This window comes from Amphiprion ocellaris, chromosome 18 (assembly GCF_022539595.1).
Source record: "Amphiprion ocellaris isolate individual 3 ecotype Okinawa chromosome 18, ASM2253959v1, whole genome shotgun sequence".
NCBI lineage: Eukaryota > Metazoa > Chordata > Actinopteri > Pomacentridae > Amphiprion > Amphiprion ocellaris.
This window is the reverse complement of record NC_072783.1, coordinates 30,374,810-30,382,076: the sequence shown is the minus strand read 5'-3', so window position 1 is coordinate 30,382,076 and position 7,267 is coordinate 30,374,810. Positions and strand designations below refer to the sequence as shown.

Below are 7,267 nucleotides of genomic sequence, written 5' to 3'. Positions count from 1 at the left end.
CCAGAGATATCAACTTGTACTTCATTAAGCATGGTGGAGTATGGGGCATGGGAATTTCACTGTGAAACTGAGATTTTTGCCTTATGAGTACCTCTTTACACACAAGCTGGCCACAATATTTTAATGCCAATCTTGTTCAACATTATTACTGGACATAATAGGAAATACGCTTATTTACATAACAAAATGGCAAAATACAAAGGGAAAAAGAGAATAAATAATGCCGTTTTGTTAAGTTGCTCTACTATTTTTTCATCACTAACAATCAGAAGATGTCTGCACAATATGATAATGTAGTGTAAACCTTTAAAACCATAATTAATTCGTTAAATTTATTTGGGTGGAATAAACCTTTAAAACTACATATTATATATTTTGTTTGAAAAAAATATTTAAAACCATAACTTGCTAGTTATATGTATTATCTGAGTGGAATACACCTTTAAAACCATAAGTAATTGGTCAAAAAGTAGTATTTGGGTGGAATAAACCTTCAAATCATAAGTACTTGGACACAAAGTAGTATTTTGTTTAGAATAAACCTTTAAACTCAAATTGTTTGTTTAAAAGTATTATTTGGCTATTTTGGCTAGTAAGATTTAAAACTGTGATTACTTGGACAAAAAACAGATTTTGAGATGAATAAACTTGTAAAACCATAACTCAGTTAAAGTAATAAACCTTTAAACCATAAGTAACTGGATACAAAATCACATTTGGGGTAGAATAAATCTTTAAAATTATTACTTGTCAGCTAGAAACTTCTATTTTGGGCGGAAAAAAACATAAGTTGCCCCAGTATATATTTTATTGGCTTTAAATATTTGGTTGATGTGTAAAACTGGCTCGACAGAGGACCGATTTTTGTGGTTACAGGCCTCAGAGAAATAGCTGAGATTTAAAATACATTTAAGTGAATGAGTTATGCTTGAGGTTAGAATCAGGGAATGAATGTACTTTCTTAAATATCACAGCATGCAGACATGGAAATGCCTAAGCTTGGTGTGTATTACTATACATTTTAATATGCATTTTTGTACTTATAGCTGCATTCATATTATCCAATGGCAAAGTTACAATAATCCGATTATGAGGATTATTTCCAAAGGCATATTTCCTCATTCACTTACGTCACTTTAAGCCTGTAAATCACATCCATGTATATTTACTAGTCCGGCCTCTAGATGGCACCAAGAGTATTTCTAACAGCTGTAAAAACACAGAGCCGGAGGAGGTACTGAGCCTAAACAAAGCTGCTGTTCTACCTGTGTTGTTTGGTGTATTGGCATGGAAGCGCTGATGGCCACTGATGACTTCCTGATGAGAACTTCCTTCCTCTACATGCTTGTGCTGATTAATTGTTCTGTCAGCCTATAACTACTGACAGTGAAAATTGCCTGCCTGGATCTGATTTTCCATTTTTTAATTTTGCTGCCACTTATATCTTAAGAAGGCCTCTAATTGAACCTCTAATATATTTTCCAACATGCTCTGGGTTTTTTCAATGTGTCTGTGGAGACAACAGTTCCCCTGAAGACCCTTTTCTCTGTGTGTGGATGTGGATACACAGATATATCTGTCTGTATGTAAAAGAGCATAAGAAGTGATCCTCAAATACACTTGAGGGGTTTCTGCCAACAATACATCAGGGGCAGCTCTGGGATCTCCCTTTAAAGTGCCTCTTGAGCATCTTCTGTGTACGAAACTGCGTATCAAATACAGTGGAGAGGGCTAATCGTCCAATCATGGGCATAAGCACTCACATACGTTTACATTGAGTAGTCCCGCTGGAGGAATTAAATATACCATACCACTCAGATCTGCTCAGGAAAACTGTCTCTCTTAGGACCAGGGGATCCAGGGATTTGGTCCCCGTCCCTGTTTGATAGCATTATATTTAGATTCAGATAAATGTCTTACAGGAATTATGCAACTTTTTCATTTGTATGTATTAAAAAGACTGTAACATACTGTCGATGTCATACTTTCGCACTTCTGGTTAGATGTTAAACTGCATTCTGTTGTCTTAGTACTGTTAGTTTTATCTAATCTAATCTTAAAGTTCTTCTGGTATGTGTTGACCAGACAATGTACAATTTACACCAAATCTGCATAATTAGTAATAAATAATAATAAAAATAGTTGTTGCAGTCATTTCCAGATTACCTTTTTCTCATTTAATTGTCTAAACATGCAGTGTTTTTATACAGAAAATGGTGCAACATCGTCACATTGTTTTTTTATTTTATCTGTAATTTTTAATATTTGTATTTTAAAAATTTTGTTTAATTTCATAATGACTTGTATCTTGTTGAATTATCTAATTCAATATTTTGTCTGTTTAATAGAGTTAAACATTAAATACAATTAAATTATATTAAACAGACAAAATATTGAATTAGATAATTCAACAAGATACATGTCATTATGAAATTAAACAAAATTTTTAAAATACAAATATTAAAAATTACAGATAAAATATTTTCCACCATTAAACATTTAAAAAATACAATTAAACAAGAAGAATATTAAACATTTTTTAAAAATGCAAAACATTTAATGAGATTATTAAACCTTTAAAAGACAAAACACGAGTGCCTGTATAGCTCAACGGGTTAAGTGGGTGACCCATGTACAGGGACTGGTCCCCGACGCAGCAGCCCGGGTTCGATTCCCGCTCGTGGCCCTTCGCTGCATGTCTTCCCCCGACTCTTCTCCCCCGTTTCCTGTCTGTCTCTCACTATGCCTATCCAATAAAAAGCTGAAAAAGGCCCCAAAAAAAGACAAAACATTTAATTAAAAAATTAAATGTTTAATTAGAAAATTACATCTTAAAGACAATAAAACTTCAAACAGGAATTACACAGAAAATACAATGAAGCATTTAAAAAGAAAATTAAACATTAAAAGGTGGTAAAACATTTAAAAAGAAAAACCTTAAAGATTTAATTGAAACATTAAATATTGGGAAAGAAAAAGAAACTCAAACAAGCTGATAAAACATTTGAAAAAACAATTAACATTAAAAAGACAAAACATTTGGAAATCAAATCAAAGAGCAAAACTAAACGTTTAAGAAGAATCAAACTAAAGATGAAACATTTCAAAAGACACCAGTTAGACTTTAGAAGATCAAATTAAACAGAAGAGACAATAAAACGATCAAAAAGAGCAAAAACAGACAAGACAGACTTAAAGCGTTTTCTAGTCTGAAACGAAAACATCAAGTTGTTTCTTCAAACATTTCCTCTTTCTATGTTCTTGGTTTGATTGTGGACAGATTTACTAAGAACTCATTTCAGAAAACTGCTTTCCAGATAAAGTCTACTAATAGTTGAAGGCATTTATCAAACTAATGTTACCTTCTGATCTCCACAAACTTTACTGTTCAGTGAAGAGAATCAAAGTTTGTTGAGGATTTCTAAAAAACCCACAGGTGAAGGTCTGAGAAGAACTCAGATGGATGATCTAAATGTGAAATCAAGACTCATGGTCACAAGTTTTAAGGCTTCTGTTAACCAGAAAGTTCAAACTAACAGAGAAGTACTGAGAAACTTTTAAAATTTCAGTCCTCAGACTGTCTGAAGGTTCAAACTAACAGAGAAGTACTCAGGAACTTAGAAGATATCAGTCCTTGGACTGTCTGGAAGTTAAATCTAACAGAGAACTACTGCGGGACTCAGAAAATTTCAGCCCTCAGACTGTGTGAAAGCTCAGGTCCTGAGGACTCGGGAGGTCTGGAGGCTTGGAAAGTCTTGGAACTGAGGGTTCAACCCTCCTGAGAAAAACGGTCGAGTCGAGACTCAAGTTAAAAAAAACTCGAAAATGGCAAAAAAAAATAGATGATAAATGCGCAAGAAAAAGAAGAATTTGTATCTGAGCGAGTAGCTCAGGGGTAAGAAGAAGGACTACCAACTGGAAGGTTGCAGGTTCAAGACCCACCACCGGCCTTTTTCTTTGTTTGTCTTTGTCAGGATTTTGATAAAATTTAAGCAGGGTCCGGTCTTGAACCAACAACCTGCAGCTCCACAGGCAAACCCTTAACTCACTGAGCTACAGATCAGGTGAAAAGAAGCAATTTCGTCGTCCCTTTGGCATCGTAGTTAATAAAGTGACCACATGGGTGGAACCAAGGTGGAGTCAGGGCAGAGAGTAGGCGGGGAGGTGGGTGGCAGCCTCCCCCCTCTACTTTTTTTTGTTCTAGTTTTTTTATGTTTTTTTTAGCAACATATAAGAATTTGAACAGTTTTAAAAGTTACTATACTTTTACTTGTGCAATGAAATTATTATTCTATGGCATTTTTTTAGACGACATATTATACTCTGTTTTCTTGAATTACATACTATTTTGACAATATATTGCACTATGACATTTTTGGAACCACATATCATACATGACAATTTTAGGCAACATCCTATCATTTTGCGCTTTTTGAACCACGTAATAATCAATGGGTTTTTTTTGCCGACGTGCTGTACTATGAACTACAGGCCATACTATGTTATTCTTGAGCATACTATACTTTGACGTTTGCTGAACTACATCCTATACTATGGCGTTATACACAGAGTGCTTTGGTTACATGTTGATTTATAATCTAGATTTTTTTCTGTTTTGTTTTTTGACGGGATTACCACAGACCTGACCGTGAACACCGTCGACACCCACCTGAGGGAGACGCTGCCTAAGATCTCAAGGCTGCTTGGTTGTGGTCTTTCTGGCACGTACTCTTCAAAGATGAGCCGGGAAGTTTAACACTGATGGAATGACACCAGGTCTAAGCCGACAAACTTCCACTTCCTCCTCAACCCATAGTCTCTGGGAAACCTACATGGAGTAAGAAAAGTAGACAGAGAAGTAATTAAGTCTGTACACAACATATTAAAAAGAAATCATGCTAATAAATTAAGTACAAAGAACCGAATTCGCCAATATACTGGAGACCAGAGCTATTTAATTTGATAAGTATAACCTTGTTTAGGAACATTTCAATTATTTGAGAGCAGTCCTAAAGAACTGCCTGTAATCCCAATCATAAAATGGGTTTGGAGGAAGAACATAGATGGTAATCTGGATATACATGAGTTAGGCTTTATAATTACTATTGGTAGTATTGGTGGTAGTAATAGCAATGTGACTACTACTAGTAGTAGTGGAAGTACACTACTGCTGCTGATACTGGGACTGCTACTACAACTTGTAATACTATTACAAATGCTGATACTACTTCTACGACTCTAACAGCTGTTTATACTACTGCTGTTTGTACTTTTAGTATTACTACTACTGCTTGTACAACTATACTACAGCTACTATTAATCGTCTGGTATTTGCTTGTCAAGCTGCTAGCTCGCCTTAGCGTTTTGCTAGTGGCTAACTAGTTAGCTCTCATAGACTGGAAGCTCTCAACAAGATTTATTAATGAAAAAAGAGCCAAAAACTATTCTTACCTATGAAAAGTCATTCCAAGTTTCCTTGTCTCAATCGTACGACGTAGTGTGTAACTGTATGCAGCACAGTGAGCCGGCATACTTCTTGTTTCCGTTTTTACGCCGTCTACATCAACGGAATGCACTGAAACTTTGCCCCCACTAGCTTAGCCTCGCTGTAGCACGCAGCTCAAAGGGGCGTGTCCTATCTACTCATTCATATCTATGAGAACAGCGGTAGCTGCACATAAGGACGTCTGACGTTGGTTAGCTGCGTAAATACCATTATATACAGTCTATGGTAAATACGTATGTGAATCGCATCGTTGGCTGCAGCAGCCAGTCACCGATCACTCACTGACTCACATTGAAAAATAGCCCAGAATGAATTGTTACGTGTTTATTTCATTTACAATTTAGGTTGGATTTTTTTTTTTTTTTTTGTGCGCAGCGCAGATTTTCTGTGCGCGGAGACCGTGTCAGCAGCGCGCAATTGCGCACGCGCGCAGTTTAGAGGGAACAGTGGTTACAGCCATTCTCTGATGATTTTTTTGTCATTTAAGCCAGTCATTTGAGCCAGAATATGGTGAAATGTCTTCACATTGTTGGTTTTGTTTCGACTAGTTGAACTTACAATGAAACTGGACACAGAAAAGCATCAAACTGACTAATCATCCAGTCTTTTATGTCAGAATATAGTGAAATGTCTTCACATTGTTGGTTTTGTTTAGACCAGTTCAACTTACAATGACGATGGACACAGAACAGCAGCCAATCCTCACATTTGAGAAGCTGGTACAAGTCAATATTTGGCCTTTTCTGCATGATAACTTACTCGGATGATCTATTATCCCAAATGATCCAAATTATCTTTCAGTTAATTGACACTGTACATGCGCAGCAGACACAGTAGAATAAATAAATGATTACAAACCACTCAGAGTGGAGAGAAGTGCTCCTCTGTGCCTTCCTCATGTGATCAGTGCGGCAGCCTTTTAAAATACTTCAGTGCTACCCAGTGTTTACTCATCATACCATTTGCATTATGCAAAGTGTTATTTGTAGATCAATGTGACCACCATCTTTGTGTAATTAACATGAGTAATTACTGTGCTTAATTTACAGAGCCACCCAAGGTTCATAATGGGGCTGCAAAACATTGACCCATGACAATTGATTGATCCCTCCCTCCTTGAAAACCATGCCCCTGCTAATGACTAAGTAATGAGCAGATAGTGTGTGGCTGGGGTGGCTAACACAGCTTTCACTCTCCATATCCAGATTGGCTGAGCTCTCTCCCTCCTCCTTCCTCCTCCTCGCCATGTTTTCTGCAATGGTGTCATCTCCTTGCTTAGAGGCCCCTCTTCCTCTTTCTGTGTGTGTGTGTGTGTGTGTGTGTGTGTGTGTGTGTGTGTGTGTGTGTGTGTGTGTGTGTGTGTGTGTGTGTGTGTGTGTGTGTGTGTGTGTGTGTCTGTACGCATGTTGTGTGTACTGCTCGGTAATCAGCCACACAGACTCGCCTTTGGTGGCTGGAGACTGATTCAATATTCCACTGGGTAATTTATGCAGAACTAATTCTCTACAGGAATGGAAGGGCTTGGAGGGAAGGCAGAAAGAGAGAGAGGGAGCGAAAATGTAGAGAGGAAGAAATCTGTGGTGAAATAATTATCCCCGGTGTCACTGTAGCAACATTCTGTGAAGTTGATGTCAATAAAATATTGAGCTACACAATCCATTTCAATTTCACCTCAAAAAAGATGCTGCAGAGGGTTCGGGCGGCCGCAGAAATAAGCGTTCACATGGAGGGAATGTGTACGTCCACGCACACACAAACGCA

At 37.1% G+C, this 7,267-nt stretch overlaps 1 long non-coding RNA gene across 1 annotated transcript; it reads right to left on the bottom strand.

Moving 5' to 3' along the window:
* Positions 1-2,492: 2,492 nt before the first annotated feature.
* On the bottom strand, positions 2,493-5,659 carry LOC129347401 (uncharacterized). The gene is made up of 3 exons (XR_008599490.1): positions 5,452-5,659; positions 4,670-4,828; positions 2,493-2,761 (listed from the first exon to the last, which is right to left on the bottom strand). It is a non-coding gene; the product is annotated as an uncharacterized LOC129347401 (long non-coding RNA).
* Positions 5,660-7,267: the final 1,608 nt, after the last annotated feature.